The 16,493-nt window shown below is 42.5% G+C and overlaps 1 protein-coding gene and 1 long non-coding RNA gene across 5 annotated transcripts in view; one reads left to right on the top strand and one right to left on the bottom strand.

The window, feature by feature from the left end:
• Positions 1-16,493, bottom strand: part of ABLIM3 (actin binding LIM protein family member 3) — a 111,206-nt gene that overhangs the window by 84,215 nt on the left and 10,498 nt on the right. The gene's annotated exons all lie outside the window — the stretch shown is intronic.
• Positions 1,311-15,999, top strand: LOC121486642. Its single transcript, XR_005986699.1, has 3 exons — positions 1,311-9,714; positions 11,391-11,493; positions 13,149-15,999. It is a non-coding gene; the product is annotated as an uncharacterized LOC121486642 (long non-coding RNA).

Below are 16,493 nucleotides of genomic sequence, written 5' to 3'. Positions count from 1 at the left end.
TCAGGCCCTCCTTTCCCCAGGCTGAGAGGATGGCTCACCATCTTCCCTGTGTCCCATCTCCTCCTTCCTTCCCTCCTCTGTTTCTTCCCTCCTTCCATCTCTCCCTTCCTTCCTTCCACCTCTGTCCTACCAAGATTTCTGTTAATATCTGGGTCTTCCCTGAGAAGGGGAAGCATTTATTTTGTGTGAGGCCTCAGGCAGAACAGGCCCCATTCCTGGGTCACTGTTTTCCGTCTATAGAGGAAAAGGCTTGCATTCTTGGATCTCTCAGTTTCCTTTCAGATACAATATTCTACGCATATTAAACAAGATTGCAACACATAATGCCCTCAGGGGCCAGGCAGGTAGCCTCGGTGGAAAATCAATCCAAGGGACCAAACCTCAGAGAGTAGCTCACCTACAGGAGAAGAAGCTACTGAGCCCCAGGGGATTATTGTCCTGCAAAATCATGTTAAGGTCCCTGAAAGGCCTGTCTGTGGGGTGTATTATGCCCGTGGGCCACCAGTTTGGGATCTCTGTATCCAGACAGATAGATGACCACAAAGTCACTTCCAATTACCATCTGAGAAGTCATGTGCTTACCATATGCCTGTAGGATCTGGATGAACAGAATATTCCTAAAATGAGGTCTTGCAAAACCCCAGGCTGGATAAAGGAGCACCATATAAACCTGTCACTCTCAAGGTCTCTGTGACATTACTCAGGGGTAGGCAAAGGTTTGCAAACTTCTTTTGACCATGATCCATGAAATTAATTTTGCAAAATGACCCAGTACACAAATATGTGAAACAAAAATCTCACAAAAAGACTTATTTTTAGTACACATAATATGTGCCGATTTTTTTATTTATTCCATTCCAATACTTCATGCCATTTCATTAAAAAATGTTGTTTGCAACCCAGTAATATGTATAAGATCAGAAGTGAAAAGAATGGTAAAGATTGTTCTAGGTTTGCAGTGTCCCATATAGTAATCATTCTTTATATGTGGCTATTTAAATTAAAATTAAGTAAAATTAAAACTGCCGTTTCTCAGTCACGCTAGCCACGTTTTAAGTATTTAGTGGATACAAGTGGCAATTGTATCGAATAACACAGAAATAGAACATTTTCACTAGTGCAGAAAGTCCTATTAGACATCCTTACCTACAACAAGCCTCAAAGTGTTGCCAATGAGGAGACCAAGGCCCAAGGCCCTTCAGAGAGCAGTATTTGAAATTGTGGATGTATGGGTTGGGGACAAATGGATGTAGCCTCAAACACGTCTGCCATGTCACAAGTGGAATTAGGATGAAGGGTGGACCCTTGCACATTTATCCTCACTACAGGACCCACAACTCAAAGGCCACATCCTGTAGTCCACATCCAAGGTGGTGGATGTGAACCTTAGCTCTCCCAGAAAACCAAGCAAATTTCAAATTTTCATTTTCAAATATCCATGAAATTTTTTTTTTTAATCCATGAATTTTTTGAAGTAGCTTTTGTGACCTGGAAAGAGAACAGGCTGTGGGACCTGTCAAATCTGGGTTCAAATCCAGACTTGGATCGCAGGCTGTATGAGATTAAGCCAAGGGCCATGTCACTGAGCCTCAGCTTCCCGCTCTGGTAAAATGAGGATAATAAGTTTGCCTTTCAGAATTTTTGAATGGAGCACAAGTGGTGTATATATAGTGCTTTCTTCATGGAAGTGCTTTTTGTCCCATCCTCTGGTATACTGCAAGTGCTAAGCCGAAGCATTCTGTAATGATCATGATCATGATCATGATCATGATCATGGTAGCAGCAGTAATGATAACAAAATGAAGGTAAATATTATGGAGATATAAATCTAAAGTAAATACATCTCCCATTCCAAAGGAAATTCCAGAATGAATAGGGAAGATATATTTTTTTAATTGCATCTTTAAAGCTACATCCAGTCCCTGGGCTAGTAAGCACCCAACTCATACTTGCCAAATGAATGAATAATGAAAACACATCCCTAAATGCTACAGCCTCAGGTAGAGTTTGGTAAGAAAATCAGAGAGGTCCAAAAATGGAGTGCTAACATTTTAATGAGTTCTTTCTTTCTTTTCTCTAAAGATTTTTTTTATTTATTAGAGAGAGAGAGAATGTCAGTTGGGGGAGAGGCTGAAGGAGAACAGAGAATCCTCAAGCAGACTCCCTACTGAGCACAGCACCCAAGGGAGGGCTTTGCCCAAGGTGGGGCTCTATCCTAAGATCCTGAGATCATGACCTGAGCAGAAATCAAGAATCCCCATCTCAACCAACTGAGACATCCACATGCTCCATGAATTATTTCTGATGGAAAAGGGGAGAGATAAAGAACACAACTGGAGGTGGCACCATTTTGTATTTGATAGTAGATTGTTGACACATGGTACCTGGGACAAAGAAGTCAAGACACGATGAGTAACCAAGAAAGGGGCAGAATAAAAAGACTAACAGACAATTGGGAGAAAAGATGAATAATACACTTCCCTTTGAGATAAAAGATTTTATAAAACGAAAGATCCCCCTCCCCCCTGAAAATCAACAAGCAAGAGTTGCTTTTTTTGTCTTCAGGAAATAAACCATTGTTCGAGGTTGAAAACTGTACCTATTTAGTCTGGGGGATGAGGGGGAAATGTTTACTTTCTGTGTGTATCAGCAAGTAGTTCTCAATTACGATTTGGCCCATGTAGAATGCCCTGCAAATAGCTTTTTCCATCCGTAAATGTAGTGGACATCTGTTGTTTTGCCGGCTCAGCATCTGCTCAGCTTCTTCTGGCACACACAACCTCTTTTTCCTGTGGGGAACCTGCTTGGTGGAGTTCGGGTGGGCTGACCCTCTTTCAACACAGGGTCGGCAAGTACCCTGAGCCTGGCCAATCAGAGGACCCCAATTCTCTGCCTGATTGGCAGGCTTGTGACCATGTCGTCTCTGGGGTTTTTCTACAGGAGCTCTTGGAGGAGCCATCTGGGTGGCCAAAGTGGGAGGAGGTAGTCTGGGGCCCCTGCTGCCATCTCGCCCTCCACGTTGGGAGAGACTGACTACTAGAGATAAGAGGACGAACAGGTTCCTGAATCCATCACTTGAGTCTGTGGATCCAGATGGGCCTGAAGCCACCATCACTTCTGAACTTCCCCATTATGTGAACCAATATAGCATAGTCCCTTTCTAAAAATATATATATATGTTTGAGTTGCAGTTTTGTCACTTGTAGTCGACCACTTTATGTCTTAATTAATCACAGTTTTCCCTCTAAATAGTAATCTGCTATCAATTTAAGTTAAACACAGTCCAGGACCATTTCATGCTGGACCTCACGGATCCAACATGACTCACAGCCTCTCGCTGAGGACTCAAGGACGGATGAGGTGGACGTGGCCCCTGTCTTCATGTGACTCCAAGAGAGGAAGAGGAGTCTGTAGCAGACACTACTGCTGCCAGCTTAACAGTCATTCATCTCTTCATCTGCTACAAGAACCCCAGTCTCCTGGAGCAAGCCTACTTTTGTTGGTTCTCCCCTGAACAGCCATGTCTTTCGGTCTTTACATGGGGAGGGAATCTTGATTGATGAAACTGATTCTAATAAACTCATTCCTGTGCCAACTGATGGATTTAGGCAAAGGGGTGTGATAGACTCCTGGCCAGTGAGATCCAGGGGATGTCAGATGGAAGAGGAAGGTTTTCTTTGCTTTTCCCAGCCTCTGGAGGTTTCTGTCCACCGTGGATGTTGGAAAGGCACCCCTGCTGCCCACGATGGATTCTGAGGAGGAGCCACCTGAGTTGTAAAGAATCTGGGTGCTTGAAGATGATGCTGAGCCTCTAACTCAACCTGCCTTGGATCTGCCCCTCTGACTTTTCTAGCCTATGAAATAGACGTGGCTAGATTCTTCAAGCTACTTTTAGTTGGGGACTGTCACTTGTTGCTGCAGGCATTTTGTGAAACCAAAGGTGCTATTCTCTGGAACATCCAAGCAGTCAGAGAACGTTTGTGGAGAGGAAAGTTAGGTGAGCAGAGGTGGGGTAAGACAAGGGGGTGGCATAGTGGAAATCAGTGGTAGAAGTGAAGTGGGAACAAATTTCTTCATGGTGGTGCTTTTGCTGTATGAGTATTTCTCAAAGTGGTCAGCTACCCCTCTGCTTGAGAATCACCTGGAGAGGGATCATGGGTTGTCAAAATGCAGATTCCTGAGCTTTACCCCAGACCTACTGAAGCAGACTTTAAATTTTAGACAAGCTCCTCTGGAGTCTTTTGTTCACTAAAGGCTGAGAACCCTTGGGTTAGTGACTAGAAGACTCACACGCTCTCTGGCACTTAGATAAGAATTTTAGAAATCTTGATAACTGATACTAGTGCATATCAAAAGTGTTGTCACAGATGACTTTATGCCAATATCCCTCTGAGCATTACAAAGTATATTTTCCCCAATGTGTTTGCCAATCTTCACAAATGTTTAAGTCATCTGGCAATGAAATAATGTCCTAATACAAGTAGATTAAACACCCATTTAATTTACTCAGCGCCTTTCTTTTCTAAAGTTGTCATTTCTTCTAAGAAGAGCTGTTTCTGTTTCTGTTATTAGAGCCACCCCCCATCAGGCAGAGATGAACAGTGGTGGCTGCGTGGGCAGAGACATAAGCAAAGGGGCTCCCTCTCTCCCCAGTGTGTTCTGAGGAATGTACTTCAAGGTCTCAGAGCCAGCTTATGATGGTGTCATTTGTCCCTGAAACCAGAGTCAGTTCTTCAACACGATGAACTCTGAAATTTGTGGGTTTGTTGAAAGTCTCATGGCCTATCCATTATCAAGGCATACAGATGGATCCCTCACCAAGCTCCCCAGTTCAGCCCTTTCTCTCCATCTCTACCAGCCCAGTCCCAGCCACAAGCATCTCTCACCTAAATGACCTCAGTGACCTTCCTACCACACATCTTTTCTAGATCTCAAGGAGGGGCAATTCCCTGATCCCTCTGGCCCTACCCACTGGAGGTCATTTCAGTGTCTTGACATCTCATCTCATATTTTTGTATTCAATAGCACAGTCAGGACTTCTGATGCCAAGTCTCATGTTCATGCTACCATTCCAGAATCCACTGCAACAGAAAAAAGATCTGAACTTAGGAGAATGGATTGGGTGGAATGGAATGGAAATGGGCAGTGCAGGTAGGAGAGTCAAGCTGACTGCACGAGCCGGGAGAGAGCTCAGCAACAGGAGGTGCAGTCAACCTGACCAGAGCAGCATACACAGAGAACATAGTCCATTTGGATCTCCAGAGCAGCTACTCCAGGGTCAGGAGCCAACAGATTCATGCTTAACTTAAGTTAATCTCAACTGGATTTTTGACACTTGCAATCTAAGAGTTCTTACAAATGCAGTCTTAAGGGGGGATTAAAATTTTGCACCATTGTAGCACAAAAGCAGCCATAGACATTAGGTAAATGAATGGGCATGGCTGTGTTCTAATAATACTTTATCTACAAAGATAGGCAGTGTGCCAGAAATGGCCTTTGAGCCATAGGCTGCCCACCCTGCTATAGCATCATCCAGTAGGCTAGCAGAAGTGTGTGTGTCTATGCTCAGCATCCTGATGCCACCCATCTCTCAAGGCCAGCTCAGAGGCTTGGAGTATTAGAGACAGCTGGGTATTAGACCAGATGATTTTAAATATCCCTACCCACTCTGAGATTCAAGGATGCTTTGGCCTGATTTTACCTCAAGGATATAGAGGTAGAACTCCACCTCCAATTCAAGCTATGTTTGGAATGGAAATTATCCTCCAACAAAATGCCTCCAATTGTAATTGCCAGTTCTATAACTGAGCATATGTTGGTAGAAGCTTCAATTCATAGTGAGCCAGTTAAAATGCAAGGAAGGGACAGCTAGCAGATCTTCTGAGTTAGAGTCCAGGCTGTTAATTACTTTTGTAAAAGAAATACATAAACATGCAGATGGCAATTGTAGTAAATATGATCATCTACATATAAATATAAAAATCCAACCCACTCCTCAAGGCCTATCTTGTATGCAACATACTTTTAGAAATATTTCCAGATTCTCCCCTCACTCTCCTCTAAATATGAGCTCTCCTTTAAAAACTCATGGCATGTACTTTTTATGACTAAGCAGTGGTTTTCAAACTTGAGCCTGCATCAGAATCCCTAAATATCTTGAGAAAACAGATTGCTGGGCCCCATCCTCAGGGTTTTCTATTGAATAGGTCTGGGGTGGGAGCTGAGAATTTGTATTTTTTTTAAAGATTTTATTTATTTATTCATGAGAGACAGAGAGAGAGATTGAGGCAGAGACACAGGCAGAGGGAGAAGCAGGCTCCATGCAGGGAGCCCGATGTGAGACTCGATCCCGGGACTCCAGGATCACATCTTGGGCTGAAGGAGGTGCTAAACCACTGAGCCCCCTGGGCTGCCCAGAATTTGTATTTCTAACAAGTTCCTGGGTAATGCTCCTGCCCCTGGTATGGAGAAAGACACTCACCTAGACCATCTTCTACCCTATAATAGTGTCACTTTTGCATTTACTTTATTTCCCCTAACAGATTTTAAATTACTCAAGGTGAAATGCTACAGGCTGGGGGATTCTCCTGGACAAACATTTAGACACACGTGTGGCATGAGATGAGGAGCTACGTTTCTGGTCAGGATGAACTTGACAGCTGTTTCCTACAACAGGTATTTCTTGAGCCCACAAAGAAGGCAAATGCAAAAGACTTGCTCCCAAGAAGTAACCAGTAGCCAGTACAGGAAATTTCTGTGGCTAAACCACGCTGTAATAGAAATCACAACATGGTCAAGTTCAACATTCTGGTGGAAGACCAAAACCCAAATGAAATCCATCAAATGGTCATACAACTTTTCCTATACATAATGTGGTTACTGGGTGTGCGGGGGGCGGGCAGCAGGGATTGAACAATGAGAAATAACAGAAGCGCTAAATCTTATCTCAATACCCTTTATAAGGAATCCAAAAATAAAAGTACATTGGGAATCAGAATGTGGTAGTATTTGAAGTCAGGGACTTTAAAGAGATGATGAAGTTAAAATGAAGTCATTAGGGTGAGCTCTAATCTAATATGACATAATATGTCCTTATGTTCTTATAAGAAGAGATCAGGACCGAGTGAAGACACAGGGATAAGATGGCTGTCAACAAGCCAAGGAGAGAGGCCTCAGAAGAAACCAACCCTGATGATCCCTTGATCTCAGACTTCCAGCCTCCAGAACTATCATAAGATAAATTTCTCTTGTTTAAGCCACTTGTGTATGGTATTTTTGCTATGGTAGCCCTAGCAAACTAATGCAGGCTCCAAAGCAGTACTTTAGATAGTACAAAGGGTATGAAAGCTGCCAGGGAATCAAGACTATGTAATGCCCCGGGAGTAGAAGATGGTCTGCACCGTCTGAGCCCTAACATCTCTTGTCCAGAGGATCCCAGTAGGTCCAGACTGGACCTTTCCCCCATTCACTCTCCACACAGGAGCCACAGCAATGCTTTAAAAATGCCAATCTGATGATGCTTAACCTTGACTCCCACCACCGCCAATGGCATTTAACACCATTCAGTGGCTTCACTTGGCTGTTGGGATAAAGCCAGATTTCTTGCCATGGTCTGTAAGGCCCTGCATGGCCTGGTCCCTGCCAGCTTCCCTATCTCACCTCAGACCCATCTCCCCTCTGGCAGCACAGACAGCTACACTGGCTTTCTTTCTTTCTCCTCAAATGCATCCTGCTTTCTCTCAACACCAGAGATTCCCAGTTGGAAACAGATATGCCAGAGGCACTTCCACATTCAGATGAGTGACATGTCCTAGAGAATGCATCTTGAGGCAGATGGCTTCCAGCAGGAAGAAGTCCTGACTGCTCTTGCCCCACTGCCTTAGTCAGGCTAGTCACCCAGCAGAAATTGTCCAAAGAGCAGCTGAAAAGTGTCAGAGCTTAGAGCAAGGGTGCAGTAAAAGGTGAGGGCTACTGAGATGTACACAGGATATCCTTTCCAAACTAGACACGGGCGTCACCAGGCACCACTCACCTGGGAATTGTAAAAGGAGCTGGAGGGTGAAATTCTGGGCCTGTTGGCCAAAACAAGTCACCTGTTTTCACGAGCATGATGAAAGGGTTCTTTCTCTTTGGTCTGGCTTGCCCACTGCCCTTCTAGATACAAAGAGAAGAGCAAAGCCTCTCTCCTGTGCTCACTGTCCTATGTCTCTTTTTTATCATCACTTAATTATAGAGACTGTGCTTTCTGAATGAGAGACAGAAATGCACGGTTGGATGCACGGTCTAACAATGGGATGAAATATTTAAAATGAGGACAATTGTACATAAGGACACTGGACGCACAATGAACTGACTCTTTTTACCTTGCCCCATTTACCTATAACCCAAATAAAGCTCGATTTGCCTTGTGCTCAACTGCTGTGCAGAATTGTATGAAATTTTAATGATGAAAAGAAACACAGCCAGCAACCAAAAGTAACAATAAAAAAAAAAAGCCAAATATATGCTGGCTTCTCTTTCAAAGACTAGTGAAGGGAAGAAGCTAGCAAAACAGAGGCTAACCAAAGGCTTTCTCATTCACTGTTTCATTTGTCACCCAACACAAGAAAAAGGAGAGATGAGGATCATGTTGCCTGCTTCATGGATGAAAAAAATTGAGGCTTAGAGCACTGGAGAGATGTGCCCAGACTCCTACACACGCCTTCTGACTCTTGTTCAGTGAGGTTTCTTTTCCACATTTGTGCACATGCGTGCATGCGTGTGCACACACACACACACACACACACACACACACCCCACTAGGCTCCCTTTCCACCATTCTGCATCCTAAAATACTGTTGTTGTTTTTTTTATTTCCTGGCACTGTCAGCAAAAATGATGATTGCCAATATAAGTTCAAGAAATCCCAAGAGAGTCATTAACATTTGGTTCTCAAACCCCAGTTAAATGTGTTGCTCAGACAAAAAGGAGCAAACATCAATGAAACATACAAGCATTTTCACTCTCTCAGCCCCTCTAAGCTAGATTAATGCTTTAAGAAAAAAAATCCTTCCAGAATACCTCTCTTTTAGCCAAAAAGGCATTCTGTCCCCAGTTGACTCCAGGAACCCTGGTACAATAATTAACATGTGGGCCAGAGGCCCAAACTCATTGGCACAGGATGGATTCTCAGATGAGAAACAGAGAAGCCCCAAATCCCACTCACAGAAAGGGCTTATTGATATTATCTGTTGAAAGGAATACAGATTTCAAGGGACACAGTCAGGCAGAGAGAAAGCAGAATTTTGGCTATGGAGGAAGTAGTGGGGGGCAGAGGGAGATTTCTCTCCTATTTCAAAATCTGTACATTTCCACCAGAGCATTCTCTAAGTTTATACACTCTGTGGACTTTGCCACTGGCTAGGGAGCATTTCCCCATAGCACTGATATCACAAGAGCCAAAATAATCTGGGCCAGCTACACATTCCAGTTGTAAAACAGAAGGTTTCGGAGAGCTCCCACAGGCAGATGAGCTATGTGTGATGCTCAGGTGCCCTGGGCTCGGGGGAGGCCGCTCAACCTGGGGCTAACTCCAAAAAGAGAAATGGCAATAGCATTCAGATCCAAAAAATGAAAAAGATAGTGGTTTGACTATTTGGGGGGCAGGGGATTAGGGCTAAAAGACCTCATGACAAGCCAGAGGTCTGCAAAGCGCCAAACAAGAAGATGATGGAGGTAGGCACTCATTCCATTTTCTCTTGGTCCTTGTCCTGAGTGTGGGATGCGGAGGGCCCTGGAGCTGGAGGATGATTCTTGCATGTTAGATAGCTAGCCTGTTTGTATTTAGATTCTTCTCAACCTGGAGGTACATGCAGAACCCCGGGCTGTAGCCCAAAACAGAGACTATAAGGCATCAGTATGAAGAGAGGGTGTTTCCGCCCCCCTAAGGACAAGATGTCCTAAGGTTTCCTTGAGTCCTTTGGCACAAATAGCTTTTCCCAAGCGAGCAAACAACAAGGACACTAGCATTATCCTGGTGTCACTTTTCTGGCACCCACCAAGCCCCAGGGAAGACCTGGCTCCAAGTCCTCAGTCAGCACAAATAGATTTCAAAGTCCATGCACGAAAGCTCATGTTTGTTGGTGAAGTTATTTACCTGGCAATAAGTTTGGGTCATTTCCTGTGGATTGGGTAATTTCTATATGCTGAGGATTGAGGATGTACCGGTGAATAAAACCAGCTTGTTTCCTATACTTTGGGAGTTCACTATTCCACGGGAAAGTAAATAACCAAATAAATAACTATGAAGCAGGACAAGTAGAATGAAGGAAGAGTAAGAGGTGGGGACAGACAATCTGAAGATTAACAGATTTTGGCTGACACTGCAAGAATTCGAGGAAGCCAGCCATGGAAGACCAGGGAGAGGAATCATGTGGGTGGAGAAACAGCATGTGCAAAGGTCCTGAGGCTGGAAAGCACATGGTAAGTTCAAGGTGCAGTGTAGCTGGAACATCAGGGCCAGGGAGAGAGCTACACAAAGTAACTTGGAGAGGAGGCTCTTGGAATACACAATGAAAAGTTTTCCAAGCACTTTCCCAGATATGATTATAGTTGAAACAGCCCTTTGAGGTGAGCAAGCTTAATAGGATGGGGCCATTGAATTGATGATACTAGCAGACATCACAGTTAGTGGAAGAGCTGAGATTTGGAGTTAGTTCTTCTCTTTCTAAGTTTAGGAATCTTTTGAAGGTCTCTGTCTCTTTCTGTCTTTATATATATATACATATATATATACACGTAGACATAGAAGTAATATTTATATAATTATTATATATTTACACATATAATATGTATTATATACCTATATACTATATATGATATATAAATATATTTAAATATATATTTACCTATATACACCTATATATTATTTTCATTTATAAAATACGGAACATAAAAGTATATATAAATATATACAAATTGGGTATAAATCACAAATAAGGAAATACATAGATCTTAAAAACAATGAGTTTTGACAAATATGTAAATCCTTATATGGATTTACAGTGGCATTGAGGCATTTAACAGTGCCTCAATCAAGAGAGAGTAGCTTCCATCACCCCAGATAATCTGCGGCAAACTTTTGCTATCACTCTTTCCTCAACTAGAAGCAAACCCTATTATAATTTCCACCCACATAGATTAATTTTTCCTGTTCTTGAACTTCATATAATGGAATCATACAGTATGTGCTCTTTTATGTCTGGCTACCTTTACTCAGTTTTTGAGTAATGTTTTTGAGATTCATTCATGCTGTGACATGTATCAATAGTTGGTTCTTTCCCCCCCTTTTTTGGTGAGTAGTATTCCACTGTGTAAAATGTAACATAATTTGTTTATCTATTTGTCTGTAGATGAGCATTTGGATTGTTTTCAGCTTTGGGATATTATGAATCAAGCTGCCAGGAACATTCCTACACAATTCTTTCTGCAGATACATGTTTTCATCTCTCACTGGTAAGTACTGGGGGTGGAGGTGCTCATCACAGGTAGGCTTAGGTTCAGTTTTTGTAAAAGTCACAGTTTTCCCCAGTGGTACCAGTTTATATTCCCACCAATAATGTATGAGGAATTTTAGCCATTTTAGTGGGTGTAAATTGGTGGTTTTAATTTGCAATTCCCTCATGCGTAATGATGTTGAACATGTTTTGTGTGTTGATTGACCATTTGTATATGTTCTTTTGTTCAGAATCTGTTAGAATTTCTTGCCCGTTTTTGCTGCTTTTAGTGTTCTAAGAAGTTACTGCCTACCTCAAGGTCGTAAGATATTCTTCTATATTATCTTCTAGAAGCTGTATAGTTTTAGCATTCAGTTTATTTAGGTCTCTGATCTAATTAATTTTTGTTTATTGACTAGTGATGGACAAGTTTGTCGAGTATGAGGACTCTCTTATTTTTATTTTAGTTTTTACTTTTTACTGTGGCGTATCTTGCATAAAGTACATAAATCTTAAGTGTAAAACTCAAAAGTTTTGCACACATGTACACATCCATGTAAACCACATTCAGATCATTTGAGGACTTTTTTTTTTTTTTTAAGGTTTTCATTATTCTTAGAGAGAGAAAGAGAGAGAGAGGCAGAGACACAGGCAGAGGGAGAAGCAGGCTCCATGCAGGGAGCCTGATCCGGGTCTCCAGGATCATACCCTGGGCTGCAGGCAGTGCTAAACCGCTGCGCCACTGGGACTGCCCTGAGGACTTGTTTTTAATGTCCAAAATATTTGCTAGCTTCTCTATATTAGCATTACAGTTAAGTAATAGTTATGGTAGCTTTTTGCCATAATGAATTTTCTCAAACACCTGCATTTGATGGAATACTATGCATTAGAGGCTTGGTGTGCACATGGATTTATAAGCTCCAGCAATAAGCTGTGGCATGCAGTTGGGGAGTAAATATATTATATATCCTAGTGACATATGGCTTCTGTCCTCAAGGTGCTTATAATCTAAGAAAAGTGCTAGGAAATGCACATAAATAAACCATGCAAATGACCTGTAACCATAAGAACAGCAAATGACCTGTAACCGTAAGAACATTTTAAATCAAGGGCCAGAGACTTCAGAAGAGGGAATAAAATCATGTCAGGAGTGGATATGAAGAAGCTGGAATAGACAAGTCTTATTGGGATGCCTGGGTGGCTCAGCAGTTTAGCGCCTGCCTTAGGCCCAGGGCGTGATCCTGGAGTCCTGGGATCAAGTCCCATATCGGGCTCCCTGCATGGAGCCTGCTTATCCCTCTGCCTGTGTCTCTGCCTCTGTCTCTGTCTCTCTCTCTCGCTCTGTCTCTCATTAATAAATAAATAAAATCTTAAAAAAAAAAAGAAGAGTCTTATAGTCTGAAGACAACTAGGATTTCGACAAATGGGAATAATTATAGGAGGTAATTGCCAATGGGAAGAATGGTTAAAAAGGAAGTGCCTTAGTTAGGGTCCTTTCTGTTGTAATTTATAGAAACCCAAGTGAACTCAGTTTAAGCAAAAAATGAATTTGTTCGTTCTTGTAACTAGGAGGTCCTAGGTGGTGGGGAATAGCAGGTAGCCTCTGGCTTCAGATCTGGCTGGATTCAGACACTTTACTATATGGTCAGAGCTATGACTTTCTTTATTTTTCAGACAGCCTCTTTCTCCCACATATTGGACAAGAATGGCCACTGGAATCTCTAGACCCTCCCAGAATCTCCTAGCTCAACAACCTCAATAAAATGAATATTTCTCTTTCCCAAAATCTCCCTATACAATTTCAAAGAATACTCTGTTTGGCTTCCCTTGAGTCTAATGTCCACTGATGAACAAATCCTTGTGGCCAAGGTAGATGGGAAACTCTGATCGGCCAGTCTAGGTCATGTGCCATCACTTGGGGGAGATGCAGAACACTGCACCTGACAGCCTCTGAATACTACATGGATTTGGTGGGAAAGAATCAGAGGGAGGATGATAACTGAACAGACAATTGGCTACTGTATTTCATTACAAGAGAATGTGGGCTTTGAGTAGGAAATGTGAATGGAGAGGGCAGGAAGGAAACTCTGCCTTAGTCATGGAGTACGAGCATAGAAAGTCATCCTGTGTTCTTCCCCAGTATTATTCTCTGTAGCCCAAGAGTTGTCTACTGAATGGATCCTAGGGCAGCCTGTGCAGCCTGACATTTAGTGGTCACTTCTGAAGAGTGTGAATTGTGGGGTGTGCTGTATATGAAAGCAGCATGAAGACTGGAGACAGCTTTGTATAGGCCTTTCTCTATCTTTTCAGTACATCTTATCTATCATGCTTGTAGTAAATTCTGCTTGTAGTTATGAGGATGAACTAACTAAAGATTAGGCATGTCTGTGTCATTGTTTTGGATGACACTGTGATGTCAAAGCTGGAAGAGATCATGGAAGTCATGTAGCACAGGGGTCAGCAAACTCTGGCCTGTGGGTCAAATCACTCTCCATCTTTATTTTTGTAAATAAACTTTGACCGGACTGAAGCCTCATCCATTTGACTACACACTGGGGCTGTACTCATGCTACAGAGACTATACAGCCTACAAAGCCCAAAAACTCATACTACAGAGACTATACAGCCTACAAAGCCCAAAATATTTACTACCTAGCCCTTTATAGAAAAAGTGTGTCAACCCCTGGTCTAGTAGGACATGCTCCCTACTCAATTAGGATTATCCTCTACAAGATTAATTTTATTTCTGACTCATGCCAAGATCAAAAGAGACAATTCATGGAAAGTTTAGAGCGTAGTCTGATGTATATTAAAGCACTACTTAAATGTCAGCTAAACACAGTTCTGAGTTATCAATATATCCTTTTATCCCCTTTCCCAATGGAATGACCAAGAGGTGACTGTACTGTAACACCATGTATTGATCAATTTGTTATTTAAAGGGAGTTTCCCCAACACATTCAAATATATTTCATTACTTTACCACTATTACATTATTGGGTGTTTTCATGTGCCAGGCTCTGCATTAAGCATCAAACACCCATTCCCTCACTTAGAGCTCCCCCAATATTCCCATCCTGAGAGGAAAATGCAACTCTAAGGATAAAGCAAGGCACCAAAGACTGCACAGCTAGTGAGTAGCCACACTGGAATTTGAACCCAGGCATTCTGACTCCACAGCTCAAGTGTTTATCAAACACTCTATCTAGGTGGCTCGATTTGGTTAGTAACCTAGTTTTCGAAGTATCAGTTCACAGTCCCAGAAATCAGAATCAGATAACAGGTCCACCTGCAGGTATGAGAGTAGTAATGCACAGCGGGCTATAGAACCGTGGCCACCCTTTCTGCACCTCACACGTCCCCTCCCATCCACATGTGGCACCACTGCCCTGAGCCTGCCTCCCGCTGCCTTTGGGCTCTCCTATCCATCAGGTATGTGTTGCCAGGGAGATGATCCTAAATAATGCACAGCTCTGGTCAGGTCACTACTTGGCTCAAAACCTTTCACAGCTTCTCATTGGCCACAGACTGTAACAAACACCCTCTAGGCTGGCATTTAAAACTCTCCAAGATGTGATCCTCACCAACTGCCCAGCCTTATTTCCTCACTGGCCACCTAGTCATACTCTACAGAGTACAGACCAACTGGACTTCCTGACATTTCCTGGAATACTCTGCGTTTATTTATTTCACCCTCCACCCAAGCCAAGGGCCCAGGATGCAGACATTGTGCAATGGGGACTGTGGAATCTTGCTGGAGAAGGATTGAGTAAGCCCATCTGGGATGCCCCAACCTTCCCTTATGCTCTGCCTAACAAAAGTTTATTCACTTCTCAAAGGTGGTCTCAGGTCTTCCCAAGGAATTTGGCCTGTCTTCCTCTTACTCCTTCCCTCTCAATCTCCAGCAATTCAGTTGCATACTCGTGTCCACCCCTTGTTGACAATGGAAGGAGATAATCTGGGGTCATGCTCTCTGTTCTGTGCATCTCCTGTCCCATGGTGCCTGGAACGCTGCCATACACAGAGCAGGGATTTCTATCATTGTTCCAGTGAATAGGACAGCACTGCTGGAATACTGAACAGGAGATTGACCATAGGATCAGCCACCTCAATCCATATCTTCCCCTGTGATGCTCCTCAGTGTAAGACAGGGAAAGATGGTGAAAAGGAGGAAGCACCAAATGAAAGGAGATCAGGGTCAGATGGACATTGTTTCAAACACCTACCCTACACTTCCTAGCTTGTGTGTGGCCAGGTGACTTCGTCTTTGAACCTCATTTCCCTTTTGTGAAAAATGAGATATTAAATACTCCTCGTTAAATTCACCCATTCACATATTAATTCAAGGTTTCATTACTTATTTTTTTTTTATTAAAGTACAGTTGACACACAATGTTACATTAGTCTCAGGCATACAACATAGTGATTCAACTACTCTATACATTATGCTGTGCTCACCACAAGTGTAGCTGCCATCTGTCGCCACACACCACTATTACAGTATCATTGACCACATTCCCTATGCTATGCCTTTCATCCCTGCGACTTATCCATCCCATTACTGGAAACTCATGCCTCCCACTCCCCTTTACTCACTCTGCTCAATCCCCCAAACCCCCACCTTTCTGGAAACCACCTGTATATTCTCTGTATTTATGGGCCTATTTCTGCTTTTTTAATGTTTGTTTTTGTTTTTTAGATTCCACATATAAATGAAATCATTTGGCATTTATCTTTCTCTGTTTGACTTATTTCACTTAGCACAATACCTTGTAGATCAGTCGATGTTGCAAATGACAAGATCACATTCTTTTTAATGGCTAAGTAATATTCCATTATATATATTCCATTTTTATATGTATCTATTATATATTTTATATATATATCTATTATATATATAGATATCTCACATATTTTTATTCATCCATTTATCAGTAGACACTCAGGCTGCTTCTACATCTTGGCTATCATAAATAATGCTTCAATAAGCAGAGGAGTGCATGGGTCTTTTCAAATTAG

The sequence above is a fragment of the Vulpes lagopus genome, chromosome 3, assembly GCF_018345385.1.
Source record: "Vulpes lagopus strain Blue_001 chromosome 3, ASM1834538v1, whole genome shotgun sequence".
In the NCBI taxonomy this organism is placed as follows: domain Eukaryota; kingdom Metazoa; phylum Chordata; class Mammalia; order Carnivora; family Canidae; genus Vulpes; species Vulpes lagopus.
The sequence above is the reverse complement of the archived record's forward strand: the minus strand, read 5'-3'. Positions and strand labels throughout refer to the sequence as shown.